The following is a 24,355-nucleotide window of genomic DNA, read 5'->3' as shown; positions in this document are numbered from 1 at the left end:
AAATCCCCGTCTATCCCCTGGATGATAATAGCATCCTTACATGTCTCCCTGACTACTTAGCTGCCAAAGTGACTTTTCTATAATACAAATATGGCCATCATTTCCTCTCTTGATCAAAACTCCACTGCCTAAAGGACAACGTAGCTTGGCTTTTAAGGATCTCAAAAAATATGGTGCCTGTTCAGCTCTTTGCATACCAGGCTTTAGAAAAAAAAATCATAGAATGATCTCACGGAGAGCATCAGGGAAGGTTTAATCAATAAGGTAGAAGGAGAATCAGAACAGTACACTGTTCTGTAACAAACATCAATAGTATTTCTCCTTTCTCAAAAAGGTAGGACTACTGCTCTATAAATTTAGTAATAAAACAGCTGAAGAAACCGTAGCAGGAAAGGCTCACACCTGGGTATTTTTCTATTCTGACAAGAAAGAGGAAAATGTCTATCTACCACAAAATTAATAAACTTTTGAAAGACAAAAGAAATCAGTGCTGATAACTCTGTGAGGTTTAAGCTTCACTTTAGAAAAAAAAAAATCATAATTCATCTGGGTCCAGCCTATGCCTCGGACAGGCTGTAACTGCTAAATCATTAGTAACGCAGTGCTTCACTTGACCTTATTTCCCCAGACACCACTGCCACTACTGACCAGCAGCGTCCAATATGCTGAGAGAATAATGTCATAAAAAATCCTCAGCAACTCTGCCTTCTGGAAGTGCTGCTCGTGCCAGTGACATCACAGCTTGTCAGCTCAATATGCCACTGGCATATGGGTTCACTTTAAGTGGTGATAATAAATTGCATCAGGCCATCCAGTTGCACTGCATTTTGAGATCACATTACAAAGCTGCATGAAGTCCTGGGCAAGGCAGGAGGACTGATGCTATTTTACTGTCTCTTTAGCAACATTATGTACTTGAAAAGGAAAAGAAATCATGAGAAAAATATGAACATAACCATCTAACAACTAACTGTAATTTACAAACTTCTTTCTTACCTGCTTTACAGGAGATAGATAAAGCCAATATGATTCCAATTTTAAAGATAAGTAAACTGGAGTTCAATTGAGTTTCCCAAGGTCACTCAATAAGATGTGGCCCTCACGTCTTCTGTCTTCATATTTTCTGTATTTATTGCATGAGCAGAATCAGATAGACCAGTCCTTGGTGGTGTCTGCTTTTTATGCAGGCATATTCAATATACGGGAGCAGGGCCCCTCTTGAGAAACTTGGGCTTGGACTATTGTTCTCTGTAATAGCATGGATGGCCAGCTGCTGGCTTTGATTCAGTAGCCAGTTGTAAAAAGTGAACAACACTTGCATAGAAGCAAAGTAGAAAGCAGCCCTCCTTGGGGACAGCTTGAACTCAATAAATAGCTCCATTAGTTTAAGGCGGGAGATATGCACAGGGATACAGATAGAACTCACAAAGGCACTGTTTCTTTCTACCTTTACTAATTGGATCTAACTTCTTTCAGTGGTTACTGGTTAATAGGACTGGGCAGATGGTCCTTAGAATTGAAGGGACATTAAAGGTTCATTTCTCCCATATGCCTGTTCTTAAACAGAACCACCCTTAACACCATCTCAGATTTTTTTGTTATATTTCTTTAAAATTGTTTCCTAATTATAAAAGTCACATAAGCTCATTGAAAAGATTTTGAATTATGCAGAAAATTATCAAGAAAAAATTAAAATCACCTACAATTCAATACTCTAGCTATGGCCGTTATTACATTTTGATGTGTTTCCATTCAATTTTTTACATGTATGTTTCTATCGTTTTCAGAATTAACTTTATTATATCCTGCTTTTTTTCTCTTAACATCATATGAGCGAAGCTTGATTATACGATGAGAATCTTCCTATTAAATATTCTTGAAAATTATTTATTTAAATGGCTGCATTTTTCTCTCATATGGATACACCAAAATATGTTTACCCTTGCTTCTATGGTTCAACAGTCAAGCTTACTTTGCTATTGATAAAGAATGGCGCAATGATCATCCATTTACAGAAATGGTTGTTCAAGTTTCTGATTATTTTCTTAGACAATCCTAGAGAGGGAATTACTAGCTGAAGGAGCATTAAGATTCTATGACTTTTAATACAACTTTTTTTTTACTACAACTATGACTTTTTCTGTTTTTAAGAAAGCACCAGCACTATATGAGGGACCCTTTACATTCATCAGCTTTAAATATTATGTTCTATATTTGTTTGAGTTTGCTAATCCAAGAGTTTGTGAGTATTCCTGAAATATATTTTATTTTTAAAGACATTCAGAGAATGAGATTTGACATCTTCCCTTGACAAAACCCTGCATGACCGATTGAAGATAAACTGGCTTTAAATATAACAAAGTCTAAAATGTTACAGACACTTGTTGTTGTTGTTTGATGCAGAATAAAATTAGGAACAAGAGATAAAGTGGGCCGGAGACCAGACCAGAGGCCGAACTCGGGATCCGACAAGATGGCCGGGCTACCCCACAGGATTATCAAGGAAACCCAGTGTTTGCTGGCAGAACCAGTTCCCGGCATTAAAGCAGAACCAGATGTGAGCAACGCCCGTTACTTTCACGTGGTCATTGCTGGCCCTCAGGTATTGCCCCTTTGAGGGAGGGACTTTTAAACTTGAACTACTCCTTCCAGAATAATACCCAATGGTAGCCCCTAAAGTATGTTTCATGACCAAAATTTATCATCCTAATGTAGACAAGTTGGGAAGAATATGTTTAGATATTTTGAAAGATAAGTGGTCCCCAGCGCTGCAGATCTGCACAGTTCTGCTATCGACCCAGGCTTTGTTAAGTGCTCCCAATCCAGATGATCTGTTAGCAGATGATGTAGCGGAGCAGTGGAAGACCACCGAAGCCCAAGCCATAGGAACAGCTAGAGCATAGGTTAGGCTATATGCCATGAATACTATTTAAATCTATCCAATCATCAAGTGCACGTCACTTCTCCTGTTCTGCCAAGACTTCTTCCTTTTTTGTTTGCATTTAATGGACACAGTCTTAGAAACATTACAGAATAAAAGCCCAGACATCTTCAGTCCTTTGGTGATTAAATGCACATTGGCAAATCTATGTCTTGTCCTGATTCACTGTTGTAAAGCATGAGCAGAGGCTAGAAATATCATCTGGATTGTTGCAAAATGTTTAAAAGCAGTAGCCCTTCTCTGCTTTTATTCATTTCCCCCATCATGGTTTAAGTATAAAGCACTATGAATGAAGGTAGCTGTCAGGGTTAGCTGCAGGGGTGTGGGTGTTTTTCTTTATTATTATTTTTTTTTAGTGGTGGAGGGGAAGGTAGCTTTATTTTAATTTTATGGGCTCCTTTCCGCCTTTTTATGGTGATCTAATTGCATTGGTTAAAAGCAGCTAACCAGTTCTTTAGAATATACTCTCTAGCCAAGTCTAACTTTATTTAGACACTGTAGATGGACAAGTTTGATTGTTTGAACCAAAATGGGAACATTACACAAACGTCACAGCCCTCACTAATAACACTGTGATTTTGCTGTCAAGTGTAGAATCCTCCCTTCAATTAAAAGCTTGTGACCACTTTGTATGGCTTGTCTGGAAACTTCTGTAAATCTTATATCTGAGTAAAATATTTTTTGTTATTCTACTTTGCCTCTGTACAGTTTATTTTACTGTGTTTATTTCATTTTTCCCAATGGGACAATCGTATTTAAAAATTAAAACTGATGGAACATTCTATTTTGGTCTTCACCGTCTGACAAATTGAATGGTGAGAGATAGATTTTGCCAGTTTCTTTTCACTGATGCAAATTTGTGTTAAGATATATCACTGAATGGGGTATTTATAAGCTGGCCCTGAGCATGCCTAAAGCATCAGTATGCGACATTTTTTACCTCCAAGAAATTTGAAATAAATGTGTTTGTGTTGTCTGATTAGTCAGATGATCATGGGTGTCTTGCCACGATGTTTGAAGATTACTGTAGAGGAGAGTCACAGCACAGCCACTCTTGTGACTGGCTTTGTGTGGGACTCTCACATGTGCCACATTTGTGTCTGGCATTTGCGTTATGACCTTGCTCTTATTTCTTGTCTCAAAACTTCATGTGTGACCACTGGTGTGTATTATTAGGAAACACCAATCTGATAATCACTTGGGGTTTGCTGAGGCATTTATGAGTCTTTCTTACAGACCTGCTGAGCAAATCTCAAGCAGCCAGCTTGCATAAGTGTCATCAGAAAGGCTTCTCCCTTAGAAGGCATCATATCCTCAGTTAATGATTCTTACTGTCATCCCTCTAATATTAGCTACGGAGCTCCTTTTATTCTTTAGTTTGATAATCAGCTCTTTTTTCTGCATTGACAGAGTTCCTCCCCCACAAAACTGTTCTTTCCTACCCTTCCATATCTAATTCCTGATTCTTGCTGTTTTTAAGACATAAATGCAGTCAGTCATAAGTATGTAAATGTTAACCTGTGGGTTGGAAACTTTGTCTCTTGCAGTTTAAGGTAATGGATATTGTAGCCCATCTGAATTTTCCCCACTCTTATTCTCGTAACTTCTGGAGTTTCTTCAGAATGTGGTGTATTTTATTGTGCTCCTATGTAAGATGAAGAATTATCTATTAAAATTACATTTTCAACATAAAAAAAGAGATAAAAGTAACGTAAATCAAGTGCATTTTTCTCCCGTACTGTCAAAAAGGTATTTCAAATTTGTCAACCTGAGTATTTTATCTCTTGTATCTTCTTCTGTATTACAAAAGCTCTTAGCTCCATTTTACATGGGAATGCAATAAAGTCATTGACTAGTCACAGTTGTAAAAATTCACTGATAAATTAAGGAGGAGAAATGATACAGACTCCCCACCTTCTAAGATAAAACCTGACATTGACCCATGCAGCAGATTTTCAACAGGACAACTGTTATCTAATATTTCTCAGCCCACTGAATCACCTCACAACAGATAGGAACATCCGTTCTTATTTTTTTATTTTCTTATTTTCTTTTTTCTTTTTTCTCCTTCCCTCCTTTCCATCTACAATGGTAAGTAGGTATGGAAAAAAACAAAACAAAACAACAACAAAAAATTTCTAGCCCAGTAAAGTCAAATACTAATTATAAATTTCTCACAAAAAATGTACTGAACTATTTCCTACAAAAATGCAACATGATCAATAATCAACTATACTGGATTGTACATTTCAATGCTTAGAATATGAAATTCTACAGTGAATAAAAGAATCATTTTCTAATATCATCTCCTTCAGAAAGCTTGCATGATTAAGTGGATTAATCTACAGTTTACTAAGCTTAGGTAATAGCCTGACAATTAGGTTTTAGCTAATACTGATACAGGAAGAAACTTATCAATTCCTAAGAATATAATGCCTACAGCAATGTTTTTTCAAAATGCAGTATTCTTAGAACCAATAAAAGAATCTCCTGGAATATTTATTTCAATGCAGATTCCTGAGCCATTTCCAAGTTACTGAATCAGAATCTCAGTAGGGTTTGGGATATCTTTTTTGAACAACATCCTCAGATATTCTTTTGCACACTAAAGTTTGAGAAAAGCAGATGATTTCTATATCTAAAGCATAATAGCTCTTGTTGCCAAATATCAACCTAAGGATATTTAACCAGATCTCCAAATCCAGTGCTATTCTGAGAAAAGGAATGTCTTAATAATTATTTGTGAATATACAGCCTTTTCTTGAATCAGAGGCACTGTTGGAAAATAGCCATGCATAAAATATTCTACCATTTAGCGAAACCTCTCTGAATCACTATTTATAGTTATGTGTTAACTTCAGATTAAAGAGGTAAATAATGCTTAAGCATCTATGCTAGACCCTCTCCCTATGTACATCAGGTCTATTCTGGCATCCAGGTTGCCATGGATGAAGTTTCACAGGCCCCTGTCTTTCTTTCCCATCTGCCATATGCCACCAAACCCACATGCAGTAGGATGGCAGTGGCACAGTATAGTGGATTACAACGGGGTTTCAGAGGTGATTTTGAGGACATCCATTTGAAAAGCAAACGCAATATTATCAAGGTCTAAAGTGAAAAGATCCTCATTCAGGACATGAGGACTGGAACTGAAGAGGAATACCTCTGAAAGTCACATGAATTTAAATGTATTAATCATGCTTAAGGAAATTATCATATGGGAAAATAAGGTGTGATAGATATTTTTTAAATCTGATAAAAAGACACAATTAGGGCTTCCCTGGTGGCGCAGTGGTTGAGAATCTGCCTGCCAATGCAGGGGACACGGGTTCGAGCCCTGGTCTGGGAAGATCCCACATGCCGCGGAGCGACTAAGCCCGTGAGCCACAATTGCTGAGCCTGCGCGTCTGGAGCCTGTGCTCCGCAACAAGAGAGGCCGCGATAGTGAGAGGCCCGCGCACCGCGATGAAGAGTGGCCCCCACTTGCCGCAACTAGAGAAAGCCCTCGCACAGAAACGAAGACCCAACACAGCCATAAAGAAATAAAAAAAAAAAGACACAATTACTGCCTATCAATATTATATATTGTTCTCATTCACAGTCAAGTAAGTATAATTTAGTTTATTGAAACATGTGTTTACTTCTCTACTGTCCTCAGTTGATTATAGCTGTATAGTTGTAATAGTAATTTAGATACAAAAGTAGTGTTTCTCAGACTTTAGTGTATATACAAAAATCTTTCTAAAATGCAGATTTTGATTCTTAGGTCTGGGGTGGGGCCCAAGATCCTATATTTTCTAACAAACTACAGATAATATGAATGCTCCTGATCTGAGGACCACACACTTTGAATAGCAAGGTGCATTTTTATAAGCATTTTTAATTGAAGTACAGTTAATTTACACTGTTGTCTAAAGTGCATTTTTAAATCTATACCTACTGTACCATACATAAGGCACTTTCAACCTTGTGGTTTTAGGAGTAATGTTTAGAGCATGAGAAAAAAAAGTTGTTGAAACATCCCACCATTTCATAAATGTATTTGGGCTCTTACTAGCTAGCCAAAAATTACAAATCCATGGTACTTTTCATAATAGCAATCGACCCCATACTACTTTTCTCAAAATATGCATTAGCTACTCAGTGTTCACAGAGCTGGCCCCATTCTTTCTCATCCTTGACTTTGACTCTCTTCCTGGACACCCAACTCTGCCAGTCAAAATTTTACACATTTAGAGTCCATTGAAATACTACCTCCTTCATGAAATGTTTCCTGATGGCCTCAATAGAATGTAATTTCCCCTCCTTCCAAATTCTCATATTTACCAAATAGACAAATCATTATAAACACTGTCCTTTGAACATCTACTTGGACTTGGCCATCTACCTTTTCACTTCCTTTAGACCAGTTGTTCTTTCTCAAATCCAGTGGCACATTATGCATATGAGGAGACATATGACAGAAACTGAGGCCACATGCCTCACCTAAGACTAATTAAAGCACAGTTTCTGGGGAGTGAGACCCAGGCATCAGAATTGTTTTAAATTTCTGGGATTCATGGCACCACAGTTGAGAATCACCATCTTAGATGGTAGGCTCTCCAAAGGGTCGCACTAGGTCTTAGGCATAAGCATTTATAATAGTATACTAAATTCAACTCAATAAATATTTACTAAGGGCCTTGAACACTTAATAGTAGGCACTTAATAAATACACATCAAATGGAACATTTAAATTTGTCATAGTTGAACACTGGGAAGAAAAGGAAAGCGCATCAATCAAACATTTTAATTCTTCACAACACATTCTTAGGTGATAGACTATCAAAACTGACCAAATCCTTTGTATAAAACAATTTTGAAATTGCTGATCTATTCCTCAACTCCTCTGCCATCACATGTTCACTCTGTAGATTAAGATTTTCCATAAGACTGCGTCCAATTTACTCTTCTTTTTTCAGAAAAGCACTTTTCTCCTCTCTTCAAGTTGAATAGATATTACAAATCATTAATGGAATTTTCAGCAGCAACCATACTGGAAATAATCAGCTGACATCCAAGGTAGGGCACACTTTTTGCTGCTGTCAAACAAAATTAATCACAAGTTTCCAGCATGCTGAGTAGAGGCGGCCTGGGCTCCATCAGATGAGGTGTTTCTAGAGCCTGGCAGCCGTCGATGACCAGCAGGAGAGCCAAGCTGTTTTCAGAAAACACCGCAATGGGTTTCTGTATCTTCTCTTCTTTTCTTTCTTTTTTTCAATTCCTAAGGGAGGATCTCCTGGCAATGAACCCAGGAGATTCCAATGCCATGGAAACAAGGAAGTGGAGTATTTGAAAAGCTGGCTGTAGGAAAGAATGCCATTCTCCTTGCTTTGTTCTACTTCTGCGTTATAGTCTGTTGCAGAGGACTCGGGGAATTATTTAAATAATTCAGGCTGAGTCCTAGTTTCACCTGAGTTACACAGATGATCCAGGTATACTAGGTTGCCCTGGCCATATTACCCAGATATATCTATTCTAGTATTCTTCAGTATTATTTAGTAGAGATCTAAGTTGTATATGCTCAATCAATAATGAGTTAATTTACTCATTATTTAAAAAATAAACTGCCAGGTATTGTGCAAAACTCCAAGAACTGACACAGTGGAGAAAATAGGCAGGTCTACGAACAGTACATTTCAATTGTCATAAATTGTATAATAGAGTTTGAATAGGGACACTCTAATATTTTTAACTACAGCACCCAATAAACAATCTAAACACGTACTTTGGGAGCTAGAAAGGAAGGACAGCAAAAAAAAATTTTCTTGAAGTAACTGTTTTTTTAAGAAAAAAGAAAGAACAATCAAAGTCATCATGGTAATTTCTTACACTTACATTTTGGTTGAGTGTTGAATAAGGCATTGTCATTGCCTAAACAACCTCCCTATACAACTCTCTGAGGTGATCTCACACCCCATTCCCCCCAATACCTCTAAGAAAATAATCTTCTAATTTAGAGAATACCTCATGCTTACTTTATTTGAACATCACAAAGGCCAGTCTAGCAAGAAGACTGACACTTGAACACCTGGATAGACTGGCACTTGAACTCTGCAGCATTCATAACACAGTTTTCCGGTACTTCCCTGGTGGTCCAGTGGTTAAGAATCTGTCTTGCAATGCAGGGGATGCTGGTTTGATACCCGGTCAGGGAACTAAGATCCCACATGCTGCGGGGCAACTAAGCCCATGTGCTGCAACTACTGAGCCCGCACGCCACAGCTAGAGAGAAGCATGTGCACCGCGATGAAGACCCCGGGTGCCACAACTAAGACCCGATGCAGCCAAAAAATAAATAAATATTTTTTTAAAAACCCACACAGTTCTCCCCGAGAAATTCAACTGTCTATGTTGCTTGAGTTTGCTTGTTATATGACTCCTTACAACTGAATCTCTGATTCACTCCTGCCTGCTAGAGATGCCCTAGACAGAGGATCTGGTTCGAGCACATAAAGACTGTTACAGAAGCTGTGTCTTATTGGCCTTCTTTCCCATACTAAGTAACCCTTAGGTTATCATGAAGCCAGAGCCCCCTCCTACTTATATCAATAGGACAATGGTAAAAGTGTTGGTAAAAGTGGGGGGTTAGTTGGTAAATGCCTCCTCAAGGTACTTGTCTTTCTGTCTGATCTCTTTGGCTGTACAGTGCTGATTTTATTAAAAAGAGGGGAGGGGTAAGGGGTACCGCTATCTAAGCCTAGACCAGATTATAAAGCTATTATGGCAACAAAAATCCTACCAGGGGTGCGGGTAGTGAGTAGGGAAGAGTAAATATGTTAGTGGATCAAGGAAAGAGGAAGCCTGGTTAAGGAGAAGGTGGATTTAAGTTTGGGAGGAAGTTTTCTGGCAGCCAAGGTAGGCTACAGTCCAGGTAAGGTACAAGATATGAAATATACGGAGATGTTCACAAAGTCCTGCCTGATCCCTCGGTCTGAGTAGTGAACTGTACTATGCATTTCTATAGCACTCTTTAAAAATACGTAGCATGGTCTTCATCGCAGTGAACTGTAAATGCTGTTTATTATCGAGCCTACCACCCTGTGAGCTGACTGACGCAGGAAACTATGCTGTTGTGTCTGTCAGTCCCTGCCTCTAATCTGAGTGCAAAGACATCAGGCCTAAGCTTCTGTCAGCTCCTATTTCATTTAGGCTTCGTTTTTAAATAAATGTGAGGCAATTAAGACATGTACAATATACATGAGAAGCAGTCATTATTTTAGGACTATGGGATGGTTGTCATCTCAATTTAAAGTGAACTCAACCTTATTCTTAGGGCTGTCTCCTGTCTATTATTTCTTTATAAATAAATCTAACTAGACATTCTTGGCTCATCACTTCTCTGGGGTGTGATAGTGTCCCTTATCCATCACCATTACTGTCATCAAAACTGGATGTTATGATAGGTACCAAGTGTTTACTAAGCAAGTAAATATAAGCATTTCAAACGTCCCAAGGGCTTATTGTCTTATACAGAAAAGACCAAGGCAGAATGGAAGGTTAATGACATATGCCATAAATTAATTAGTATCTAAGGGTTTTCAAAAGACTCAGTGCATTCAATGGCAGCAGCGAGTAAAGTCGGGAAAGTTACACAAGGGAATGAGGGCACTGGATCTCAATTCAAGGAAATGTAGTACAGTCAGACTGAGTAGGAATGGTTGCTGCAGAAGAAAATAAAGAGTGTTTAATTGGTTGATTTTGAAATTGTAGTGATAGACTCACAGGGCAAATAAATATTCTGTCTTTCAGACAAATGCAGTGCTTTCCTGATATACCAAAACCAAGCAATTCAAGTAACTGCATTTTTGTTGGAATTCAAACTCAGAGTCACTAAGTTTAGTTGGAATCAGATGAAAAAATTCAAACAGTGGCAATGCCATTTGTACTGATTAGCCCCAGAGTAAAAGATGCCAAGTACTCATGTGTTTAGAGAATCAGCACTACACTTCTAATTAGAACTCACAATTTCATGAACTCTAGTGATGCCGAGACTTCTAAAATGACAAAGTGACAATGTTTGCATTCTAGGAATAGAGCTCAGTAGAGGACAAAGGAAAGCCGATCAGCTTTGTCTAGCAGAAGGGAAAGCATTCCATGACAAGAGAAATGAATAATAGTACATTTTAATTTGGAGAATATCAAATATCTCTCTGAGCAGAAAGGCATGGAGAGGAGAATTTATGTACCAATCCTCTGCAGTGTCCACCCAGGATGAAGAACAAAATAGACAAGTGGTGTAAAGATTGACATGTGGGCTGACCCTCAACACAAGAGGGTCATATGAAGCCACAATATTGACCAGAACACCCAACTGGGCCTGGGATAAGATGAGTTAGATTATTCTGGTCAAGTGTCAATACAGAGGGAGATAATACCAATTTATAGCACAGTGTAAAGCTGTAAAGGCCCCGCACTTAGAAAACAAGATGAAAGGGAGGAGGAGGTTACCAGAGTCAAACAGAAGAGAGAACTCTGGCAGTAGCGCTACAGATAGAATAGTCATGCATCCTTGAGGGAGGCCAGAGAAGGAGGAATGAATAGGGGCTGTGGTAAAGGTAGAAGTGATGAGTTATAGGAACACACTGGATATTCAGTAGGAGAAAGAACAATGAGCCACATGCAGTCCCCAAGGTTAAAGAGAAACATTACCCTTTAATGGATGAGTTTAGCGTAAACGATGATGCAATAAAGAGATGAGCAGTTCTTTCTTGTCCTATTTAGTTTCATTCGGTAGCAAAATACTCAGTTTGCGATATCATATAGTTGTGTCAAAGGCCAGATGCATTATCTGACTTTTAAAAGACTGACTGCAATAGGGAAGTCTCACGAACGTATGTGGATCTTCTTTGATTGTGTTATCCCTTCTCTTACTAAGTACACCTTCTCTCCCAGTCTTCCTGAGGCGTGTAGCTCTTGCTAATCATCCACCGTAGCCCGTGCTGGAGACCTGGATGACAGCCTGCTCTAATTTGGCTCATTTGATGGCTTGTGCCAATAAATTCTACAATTCGGCTCTCCAGGTGGCAAGGCTGTTTTATAACAAATTGCTGGCTAATTAGGGCATAAATGTTCTTTTCTTCATTTCTCCATGACCTTGCTGATTACATGCCCAGCGTCCTCCCTCCCTCCTTGTTCTACAGTATCCCCTGCGATCTGTTCACATCGCCTGTTCCTTCTAGGACTTTGATCTTCATTTCCAACTTTCTTAATCTGTTGAATCTGACATCACTTACTTGATTTTATATCTTTTCAGTGTTTCCCTAAATCTAGAGTGGTACTTTATTATTTATTTATTATAAAATTGCCTACATTTGGGGACTCTTAGCCATGTCGTTATTCTCTTGGTAACAAATATACAATCATATGAGTCATTTCTGATCATTCTCTTTTTTTTTTTTAATTTTATTTATTTATTTATTTATTTATGGCTGTGTTGGGTCTTCGTCTCTGTGCAAGGGCTTTCTCTAGTTGCGGCAAGTGGGGGCCACTCTTCATCGCGGTGCGCAGGCCTCTCACTATCGCGGCCTCTCTTGTTGCGGAGCACAGGCTCCAGATGCACAGGCTCAGTAATTGTGGCTCACGGGCCCAGTTGCTCAGCGGCATGTGGGATCTTCCCAGACCAGGGCTCGAACCCGTGTCCCCTGCATTAGCAGGCAGATTCTCAACCACTGCGCCACCAGGGAAGCCCTGATCATTCTCTTGATCCTCATTTGATATCAAACTCTAATCTGAAATCTGGGAAATACATGCAGGTGCTTCTCGAGGCACTTTTCTAATCCATTATTAAAATAGTATATTTTTATTTGCTTTTCATCATATGTTATCAAGTTAAAATTTTCCAAAGTTTTTAGGGGATGCCTATTTGTATGACATTCACAATACAGCAACTGGTAGAAGCAAACAAGGGTAACACAAGTTTAAAGGACTTCCAGGGATCTCTAGTTTGCAAATTATTTTAAAATAACAAAGTAAATATTCTTATAATAATTTCCATCACCACTTACATGCAACACATCCAGTATATACATAACTAATTGCCTCAATTTTGTGTATCTTTACAATTCTTTCATTGTGTAGGAGAAATTCACAATGAAGGCAGGAAAAGCTTAAAGAATTTTTATCAGCTAGTCATAGGCAATTATTAGCAGATTTGTTTTGTTGCAAAGACGTGGCTATAAAGTTCAGATCTTTCCAACACTCTGGAGAAAACTGAAGAAAAAAATAAAATATCACAGAGAGAGATGATTTATTTTGGGTTTCTTTGGGAATAGTTGCCCAAATCATCTCTTTAACTTGTGATCTTTAATGATCTCTTTAATTTAGGAATAACTGCCCAAATGATATACTTAATGTCCCTACTGTACAGACTCATAACAGTATGCTTAGAAAATCAATTAGCATTACTCGATGGCCCCAAAGACACAATGATTGTGTGACCAATGGACAGGAGAACAAGCTTGGTCCACCTAACCAGGGAGAAACATGTGACCAGTTAACTTATTTTCACTGTAGCCATGCAGCCTGGGTGAAAAACCAGGCAACTTTAGACTCATGGTTTGGGTTAGCATATGCAAAGTGCAGCCTCAGAGGAATACTTGTTAGAATCTAAGCCTGGCATTCATACGTGGGGAAATCATACCTGGAGGCAAAGATGAGCATTTCTCTTTCCCAGCTCTCCTAGGAGCTCTTCTATCTCCTTTTGTTGTCTCTATCTTAACAATTTCTTTCTTAGCCTTTCTTGTAACTACAGGTGTCGCTCCAAGACTGTCCTCCATCTATGAGTGATTTCATTACTTCTCATGATTTCAACCTCACCACACTGATGGTTCTTAAAATTATACCTGTCCTGGGCTTCCGTGGTGGTGCAGTGGTTGAGAATCCGCCTGCCAATGCAGGGGACACGGGTCCGAGCCCTGGTCTGGGAAGATCCCACATGCCGCGGAGCAACTGGGCCTGTGAGCCACAACTACTGAGCCTGCGCGTCTGGAGTCTGTGCTCCGCAACAAGAGAGGCCGCGATAATGAGAGGCCCGCGCACCGCGATGAAAAGTGGCCCCCGCTTGCCACAACTAGAGAAAGCCCTCGCACAGAAACGAAGACCCAACACAGCCAAAAATTAATTAATTAATTAATTAATTAAAAAATAATAATTATACCTGTCCTAATCTTTCCCCCAAGTATCACACATCAAATGTTTGTTGGACTTTTCCCTCTGCATGTTCCACAGGCACCATGAGCCCTACAGGTGGAAATCGGAACCCAGCCCCTTTCCCTCTGACCCTGCTCCTCTGCTATTAGCTCTGTCAGTTGCTAGTACCAACAGCCACCAAATCACCAGAATTGGACACCTAGGAGTCACTTTTGACTCTTACTCTTCCCCCACTTCACCTCACCACGAAGTCCACTCAGTGGCTTAATCAGACTCAATTTACCTTTATCTGTCCCTTCCTCTCCACAGCTACCACCACCACATCTTAGTTTATTCCCAGATCACATCTCCCAAGTTTTATAACTCCCTAAATAAATTCTGTCTCTACACTTTCCCATTCTCTGCAGTCTCCACAGTGATGGAAAAAATATATCTGGTCATGTCACCCCACTGCTTAAAGCCTTTTAAAGTCTCCTCTTTAGCTACACAACATACAGTCCAAGCTCATTACCATGAGGCACTATAGCTTTACTTCTGCCTCATGTATCATATGCTCTACTTGCTTTTCATTTTATAATCTAGCAACAGAAAACCTACATGATGCTCACTATTGCCAAGGCTTATTCTATGCACTTTACATATATTAACTCACGTAATTGTCACGGAAACTCTATTAGGCAGGTTCTGTAATTATCTCAGTTTTTACAGATGAGGAAACCGAGACACAGAGAAGCTAAATTATTTGTCCAAGCTTACACACCTCGCACACGTCAGAGCCCCTGTCCCATTCCAGACTCCAACCTCAGCCCCAGTATGCCCTTATTTCCAGGGTGTGCCAGCCTGTTTTCACTTCCCCATGACATGAGTCATGCTCTAACTTCTGTCAGAAATGCTTCTGTTGCACCTGTGCCTGGATCACTCCTACGTATCCTTTAAAGCTCAGCTCAGTCATCAGAACTTGCAGGCGTTCTTGTCTGGCCTTTTCTGTGCTCTTGTACTAGACTATGCACATTTCCATCATGTCAGTTATCATGTAATAGAATAATCATCTATTAAATGAGGGAGACATATTCCTGGGCCTCAAGGAATTAGTATTCTATATTTTGTATTTTGCACCACACAATGTCCAGCCATTAAGAAGCATTCAATAAATGTGTGTTGAGTGAAGAATTAATAATACATGGATGAATAAAGAATACCCCCACTAGTAACCAAGAACCTTTCTTAATAAGAGTACCACAACAACGGAACTTTAAGCACTCACAGAGTGGGTCCAGTAGCCCCTAGAGTCAGCTTACAAAAACTGTAAGAGGCCTAAGTGTGTGTGTGTGTGTGTGTGTGTGTGTGTGTGTGTGTGTGTGTGTGTTGGGGGGGAGGACAACATGAATCAAGGTAGGAAGAGATTAAAAATTGAAGCTACACAGACTGTTCAGTAAAACCAAGCACCTTTATAAGATGGATATGTGTTAATGGTTCGACAAATCCATATACAGTTTCCTAATAATGCTTTGACTTTGGCTACCTTTTCAGTTTGTTTTAAAGTTCTAATTTTAAAAGGCCTTGGGCTTCCCTGGTGGCGCAGTGGTTGAGAATCTGCCTGCCAATGCAGGGGACACCGGTTCGAGCCCTGGTCTGGGAAGATCCCACATGCCGCGGAGCAACTGGGCCCGTGAGCCGCAACCACTGAGCCTGCGCGTCTGGAGCCTGTGCTCCGCAACAAGAGAGGCCGCGATAGTGAGAGGCCCGCGCACCGCGATGAAGAGTGGCCCCCCGCTTGCCACAACTAGAGAAAGCCCTCACACAGAAACGAAGACCCAACACAGCTATAAAAACAAATAAATAAATAATTTTTTTTAAAAAAAAAAGGAAAGAAAAGAAAAAGGAGACAAATTAAAAAAAAAAAAAAAAAGGCCTTAAATTATCATAAAATATATACCTGGACCCAGCGGACACCAGAGTTGTGACTCCAGCAAAGTAGCCCCCCTTTTACACATCCCAGCTGAAAAACAGCCCTAGATCGGGAGTACTAGTATAGCAAGTTCTCATGAAGCATTTGATTAGTAAATATCAAGAAATTAGCTTTTGCATAATAACCTTGCAAATGAAAATTGGCACATCACTTGGTGTTAGAAACATGGCCTGTCCTCACTGTCAAGCTGACCTGAGTCTCCTTCATAAGTAGATAAGAGGCCTTTGTAAAACTGTACCTCACTCAAGATCAACATTTAAATACTCTTCTCATTGCTAGGCTTTGACTGCTCTTTAAGATGACCTCTAAGCAACAGAAAGATCACTGTTCTAGGGGTCAGGAGACCTTAAGTCTAGGTCCACATCTGCCCTTAATGACTTACATGATTTTGGCCAACGTATTTGATTTCTCTGCATCTCGGTTTCCTCATATAAAATAAGACATTGGGATTTTGAATTTTTAAGGTAATTCCAGCTCTATTTTAAGCTACTTGGAGCCCTACAAGTTTATACTCTCGAAGAAACTAGTATGAATCACACAGTAAATTCACTTGCATGCATACACACATCAACACACACACACTCTCGAAAGAGAGAGAGAGAGAGAGAGAGATTGAGGGTTCGTAAATATATTGGTTTTGCAATAATAAAAATATTACCTTTGTTATCCACATAGGATAGGTGCTATGGATATTTAAGAGGTATTACATTTGCTTAAATTTCAATTCTAAAATTGTTTATTTGTTAGAGGTTCTACAGATGCACAGAAAATGAATTGCAATTTATGACTCAGATGATAAATAAAAGACTGTTTACTTCCCAAAGAACCATACAAGGCCATAGTGTTCACACTAGTCTGGATTTTCTAAAAACGGGGAAAATGAGGGGCTTCTGGCGTGGGAAAAACAAAAGATGGCTGTGTGCCACACCGGAGTATAGAGCCCTCCTGGTTAATCCTGGCTGAATCCTGACTGGCATGCCTGCCGTTACATATATACTCACTGAACAATTGGCACCTGCATATGGGAAACACGACTAAAGGAGGCACAATATCCTATCAACATGATAAGCCCCTAGGAGTATTGTCGAGGGAACTTAATCCACACAGAGAGATGGATGAGGTAGGTGGAAGGGACCTTTTTTTTTTTTTTTTTTTTAACTGTTAGACTCACAGCGAAATCCACTATGTCATATCAAACTCTAAAGGGTTTCAAATTCATGAAGAATTAATGAGGCAAAATTTCTCAAAAATAAGTAATATACATCTTTAACACCAAAAAGCAATACAGTTTAAACTGGACCACACTGCAAAAAGTTCCAAAAATGACTTTCAATGGAAGGAAAGCCATTTGTATTGTACATATCTACTGGGAAAAAAAAAAAAAAAAAAAAACTTCTTCTGTGTTTTTGAAAAAAATCGTATTTCAGTTTAATGTTTTAGGTCAACCACAAAATAAAACGTTGTACTAAAATGAGCTGAGTGGTGAGCACTCCATAAATAAAGTGACATATGAGCCATCAAATGAAATACAGAAGCAGAAAAGAGTTTTTCCCTTTGCAACCTAAACAAATTCTAACGTATTTAGCTGAAAATTAGCAAGAATTATCATAAGGTCTACTCAAAGTAGGCTGGAGATTTCTTTTTCAGCCTTACTTTTTTTTTTTTTAATTAATTAATTTATTTATTTTTGGCTGTGTTGGGTCTTCGTTTCTGTGAAAGGGCTTTCTCTAGTTGCGGCAAGCGGGGGCCACTCTTCATCGCGGTGCGCGGGCCTCTCGCTATCGCGGCCTCTCTTGTTACGGAGCACAGGCTCCAGACGCGCAGGCTCAGTAATTGTGGCTCACGGGCCCAGTTGCTCCGCGGCATGTGGGATCCTCCCAGACCAGGGCTCGAACCCGTGTCCCCTGCATCGTCAGGCAGACTCTCAACCACTGCGCCACCAGGGAAGCCCTCAGCCTTACTTTTATATTTGCCTTGAGTTTGGTTTCATAATTTTAAAGGTAGAAATATTTTATTATGAGACAAAATACCATTTTCCATAATTCAGTTCTTTGATTTCCAATTTTACATTAATTTTCAAGAATTTGTAAAATTAAAATATAAAAATAGATATCTATAACTGCCAGCAACTGAAAATAATCTCTAATAAATATCATAGATGTAGATTACTATTTACCAGTTTATTTGGTCTTCCATCTTCTCCCGACTGAGAAAGTGGCCACAAAAAACAGAAAATGTTTTTTGATGGTGACTAAAAGCAGTTCTTTTTCCAATGGAAAATGACATAGCTGCATCGTGAAAGAAATACAGACTTTGACTAGATACGTAGTGAAAGCGAACTCAAGAACTACAACATATTTTCTAAGAAAATAATACTGAAGTCCACCTTTCTCAGAATGTCTTATTTTAATAATGACTGTTATCAAATATTATCTTATCTGCAATATTGGCTGCAGATACGATTTTACTAAATGGTAACCGAATACTATCACTTAGAAAACATGGCAAATTTTGTGGTATCTTTTGCTATTATTTGGTAATATCTGAAGATTTGTTATACACACATATATATATGAATACATGTTCATATATATTCCACGGGATATATTTTTACCAAATTTCATATTCAACTTCAAAATGTTAGATTCAAGTAGAAATTACACTATAGAACTTGAATTTTGGTCAGCTATAACAAAGACACTTATCATCTGTTACCTAAGTTGGTATAAGCACCTCATTTCCTCAAGGTCACTTTAGGGTCAACAGACATAATTACTTTTCATTGTGGCAGGCCTAGGGAAAATAATCAAATTAGTACTGTAGAAAGAAAAAGCAAAATATCAATTCTATTTTTATATATGTCAGCTATACAACCTTGAAATTACTGGATAAATAATAGGTGAATATGTACTTGACAACGGCCATTGAACAGAGGCAAGGGATCATTCTCATACCCCAGAATATTCAGTATATGGAAAAATGTAGTCAGCCATATCTGCCTAAGTATCAATCACCCCCATGAGGTACTTATTTGTATCAAAAACATTCTAGGAGTTCCATGTTGGATAACATATTCTCAGTTTACTGAATTATTCACAACTGTTCATTTCTTCAATTCATATAGTGTTAAATAATCTCTACTCAAAATAAGGCTCTTCTGGAGGTTAAAAAAAAAGTACTATGAAAGGGTGATATGCATTCATATAGAAATATACAAAGAGCTGTATAGTCAGGAGAGAATATAACAAGATCTAAACTCATTGATCACCTTGAAATGAATTTGAGAAACCGTTCCAAAGAGTAAAAATTCCAAAATGCACACTAACATTACTTTCTTTATTACAAAGTATTAAGGTGAAATGTACATGATATTTGAATTATAGATTAGGTCATCTAGGGACTTCCCTGGTGGCGCAGTGGTTAAGAATCCGCCTGCCAATGCAGGGGACATGGGTTCGATCCCTGATCCGGGACGATCCCACATACTGCGGAGCAACTAAGCTCATGCGCCACAACTACTGAGCCTGCATGCCACAACTACTGAAGCCCACGTGCCTAGAGCCCATGCTCCACAACAAAGAGAAGCCATCACAATGAGAAACCCGTGCACCGCAACGAAGAGTAGCCCCCGCTCGCCACAACTAGAGAAAGCCCGTGTGCAGCAACGAAGGGCCAATGCAGCCAATACATAAATTAATAATTAAATAAATGTATTTAAAAAAATAAATAATAATAGATTAGGCCATCCCATGATAATCTCCACATGACCCTTGACTCCTCGGTTGAAACTTGAGACTGCCATCATAGATCCTGGCATACACAGATGAAAGTAGCCAAACCCACCCTAAGGGGAAGGAAGCCTGTTTGAATATTTGGAAATTCAATTTATAACTTCCAAATTAATAATCCAGCTGTAGACAAGAATCTAAAATCTATACAGGGCATATCACTAGGTTTAGAATGAGGATAATTCATTATAGAAACTTTCTATGACAACAACAATAATGAAGACACTTCAAACATCCAGGCAACTATGAGTTAGAGTATGGTTATAACTTATTTTTTAAATCAAAAGTTTCTAAGCCATTTACAATATATCATAGCTGAAACTCAGAATAATACAAATGTGTATGTATGTGTGTATATAATTTTTTCCTAAACTCTTTGACATTGTTATAGGCAGCCTACAAAAAGTATCTCCTAATAACCTTTCTGAAAAGAAAAATTAATTGCTCTGCAAAGGAAAAAATACTTCCATTCAGCTAATTGTCTTCACATGTGGATAAATTATGAATAAAATGTTGTAAAAATATAATCATCCCTTAAAATTATTATCAGAAAGAAGCAATAAGGAAAGGAACTTCACTATTTCATTGCACTCTGGCCAGTGACTCAGAAAATTGTCCATGATTAGTTCTTTATCTGATCAAGGCATTCTGTCAAAGTAAGAGTAAGTTCCGAAACCACATATACTTGTTGCTGTTGCCTAAAAACTACCTTCACAAGTCAGGCATGGAAGCCATGTGGGGTCAGGCCATCTGGAAGAATTTGCAGATGGAACAGACCTCTTATCCTCTCAAAAATGAAGGTTCCCACATGGGCCAGGAGAAAAATGCCTGATTGCCCCATGTAATAGCCCAATCACTCCTACTGATTCTTTAACAACTGGAAAGAGGTCCCTGCTGTGTAATGAGATTATGGAACACATGATAGATTAGTGACCTTTTGAATTAGGACAAGCGACATGAACTCACTAACAAATTCCCCCTTATATTGGAGAGGCTATGTTAAGGGTGTCAGCCATTTGACTAAAATAACTGAAGCACAGATGCAAATACCAATGTATAAAGCTTCATTCTTCAGTGTTCCAGTGCTAAGACTGAGAACTCACATCTGGCTTGGATATTGTGAAATCATCTGATAATTTTAGTCAACAACTACATAAAAAACATTTTCCTATCTGGATTTATACTTGTGTTTTAAACTATATTTGAAAAAAATCAATCAAAGTAGCTTTTTAGATTCATTGACCAATCAGTGAAGGCATATTGGTACAATGGGTTTTGGACAATGGGTTTATTTCTTTCATTCTTGATCCTATTTTAATTGTTTAAAACTTTGTTCTATTAGCACAGCACAGGGTTTTGGAGACAGGAAGAATGGTAGGTTTGACCCGGGGTAAAACCTGGGAGAGCTACATGGATTCAATCAGGGAAATCTTTCAATCCCTTTAGACATCAATCTCCTCATCTTTAATGTGAGGATAATATAGTACCCACTCATCAGATTATTGTGAAGAGAAAATTAGATAATCTATGTAGAACTCTTAGCACAATGGCTAGCACATAATACTATGATAAGCTCTCAATATTTTTAACTATTGCTTTTTATTTTTTTATTTATTCTTGTAAAATGTTGTTCCAATGAGGTGAACTATTTTTCCTAACAAATAATTTTTCTATAGTTAAATTGCTCATCTTATTGGATAACACATAATTTATTCAAACAAGTTTGACTTCGGTAAACACCATAAAGCCATAGAGGACCTCCATTTTACTTTCATTATTTTACTATTGTTACTCCACATTTGGATCTTCTAGAAAAGACAGAATTCCTTATCATATTAAGGAGATAGTAATTAGGGAATAATCTTGACACATAAATACGTGTCAATAGAGTATCCATTTTTAAAAAGTGTGTGTCTGGGTAATGGATTTAGGTTTGCAGACATCTAGCAGTATCCTCCTTCTCTGTCTCCCTTTGATCAGCTACTCTTTGAGGTTAAACATGAAGTCCATGCCTTTGAGACTGAAGAGAATTGGTCTGTATGGAATATAGTGGCTAGACTAGCACTATACCCTAAATAGCTGAGCAATTCAAACCAAAACTCAGTCACTATTCATCCTAAAACCCCAGTACATGGACCTACTCAGAGTCTCAGAGTAATGTGTTACTCACGAACATTTTATTAGTGCTATTCAAATGTGGTTTTCCAAATAGTCTAAATTTATGAAAACAAATGGGTAATTTACATTAAGGCTTTCCATAGTCACTGCTATAAATTATAGGCTATGAGGAAACTGTTGCCAATTTCTGAATTCTCAAAGTACAAATACAAAATTCTCAAAGACTTTTACACATATACTTTATTTTACTCCTGTCACTTGTTTCATTTTGTTCTGTATGCTGTCCTGGGAGAGCCAAATCCCTTTGCTAGAACTAGGGGTAAACTCCACAATGTAAATTCTATTCTAATATCAGATTTACATGTTCAAAATGATCAAACGATTATAGTACCTTGAAACCCACACCAAAAAAACTGCTCTGCAGATAAACCTCAGATACAAATTTATTTTATCCTGCTGAATCACAAACTTTGATGCATGTCTTCAGAAATAGGTGGAAGAGGAGCTACTGATGGGACATTTCCTCAATCCTTCTCCTCACCTGTACTACATAGGATAAAGCATTATCATCAGGATAGAGCAGTACCTTGACTTTCTGCAGAGGATGGGAAGCTGCCAATCATACTGAAAGGCATATTAACTTTCTTCAGGAGATTTAGAAGACACGTCACACCCTGAGTATGACAAATTTGCCTCCACCCCGTCACAGGCCCACATCCCCATTACATGCTGTGAGACCCGGCAACGCACAGATGTGTGGCATATAGCCACATCAGAGTACTGGAACAGAGGAATGTTTATACAAATACACCGTTATGATAACCCTCTCGTCTGCATGCTGAAGCAGAACAGAACTGATTCCGATAGGCTATTTCTGAAGTCTCTCCGTTGGCCATTTAAACATAAGCTTTGGAACAACTTTTCTACACAGATGATGGTACATGATAAATCATGCTAAGCCTCAGTTGCATAGACAATTATTAAATATACTACTACAAGCTCATGACAACAATATACACATACCAAATTCATATGTAGATCTCGTCTTTTGAATTTGACTGATTTAAGAGGACACTGAAATGATTTACTCTGTCAGTTATACAAAAAATACTATACAATTGTGGCAGGTGAAACACGGCTAACACAGATTTGATTGGTGTGTGAAAATTAAGGTAGATATTCATACTCATTTTAATAAGCCAATAGCATGGATAGTGCTAATAATTCTGATGGTATCTCTAAACTACTGAATGAAAAGTGTCTGTACTTGTCCTAGTTTTTTTCCTTCCTGATTTTCATTTTTGAATATTGGTTTTTAGCTTTGCTGCCAACCCTCTGTGCAATGATGACAAGATAATGCTACAAAATAAGAGAGGAGGGCGTCTTGCCACCACACTGTCTCAAATCAGGGCAAAGATTGAGAACACCCGGGAAAAGGAATATTTAGGGATACACATTTTATGAAAAGAGAACTGAAATCCTGACACAGAAAATACCAAATTTCTCATACATAATTCTCATAAAGTTTTGTTTCTTTAAAGTTTTCAATAATTTTTTAGAAGTTAGAACACCCTCACCTAAACTGGCTCAATTTGCCACATAGAGATATTTGTTGCTAAAGATCAGCATTATAGTAAATTATTACATTAAAATACTTATAAAAATGTATCAGTTTCTAGTACTTGGTGAAACAGTCTAGAATGGTCCACCTTTCATTTTTAACTTCTTCAAACTTGCAAAATCCACACAGATCCTAACATTTATTTCTGTTTTCATAGTTTTACTTCTAAAACACTCCTTTACTTCTTTCTCTTTAAACTTAAGTGTTCTCTGAAGTGGAAGCAGCTATAACTGTCCTTACTTTATGGGTAGAAAGTCCAAGGCAGCCAGAGGTAAAATAATTGGCCATGAGTCACTCTGCCTGCCGGTGAAGATGGACAAAGACCAAGGGCAGAAACCTGTAGATAGACCAGGCAAGTGGGAAAAAGGGAAAAGTCATGCATTTCACATCAAAGATCTGAAAATACAACAGGATCTAGCTACTCAGAGCAAACTCAAAAGTATGCCAACACACAAAGTAGGCTAACATACAACAGATATAATAATAACCAAATGAGAAAAGCCATTTTCAGCTAATATGTAAAGTCTTAGAAATTCCTGCGTAAGTGTTCCAGGTAATTACAGTCCTGGGTTAACCATACCAGTAACTCTTAAGGTAAAAGCAGAGGTTGATTATTTGTATAATTTCAAAAAGCGTTCCTATGCTTATTTTTTGGAATTTACTATTGACTACAGAAATAATGTATAAACATGAATAAATATGGGGCAAGACCTTCACAGATGAGTGAT

The 24,355-nt window shown here is 38.3% G+C and overlaps 1 protein-coding gene and 1 pseudogene across 9 annotated transcripts in view; one reads left to right on the top strand and one right to left on the bottom strand.

Annotated features, from left to right (window-relative positions):
• The window catches only part of ANK2 (ankyrin 2), a 689,779-nt gene that overhangs the window by 314,160 nt on the left and 351,264 nt on the right, over positions 1-24,355 (bottom strand). The window lies entirely within an intron of this gene.
• LOC309661336 (ubiquitin-conjugating enzyme E2 N pseudogene) lies at positions 2,421-4,640 on the top strand (annotated as a pseudogene). The gene has a single exon. The product of its transcript is annotated as a ubiquitin-conjugating enzyme E2 N pseudogene (transcript).

The sequence above is a fragment of the Balaenoptera physalus genome, assembly GCF_965194825.1.
Source record: "Balaenoptera physalus genome assembly, chromosome: 5".
Classification (NCBI taxonomy): Eukaryota; Metazoa; Chordata; class Mammalia; order Artiodactyla; family Balaenopteridae; genus Balaenoptera; species Balaenoptera physalus.
Note: the sequence above shows the minus strand (reverse complement) of the source record. Positions and strands in the feature narration are given on the sequence as shown.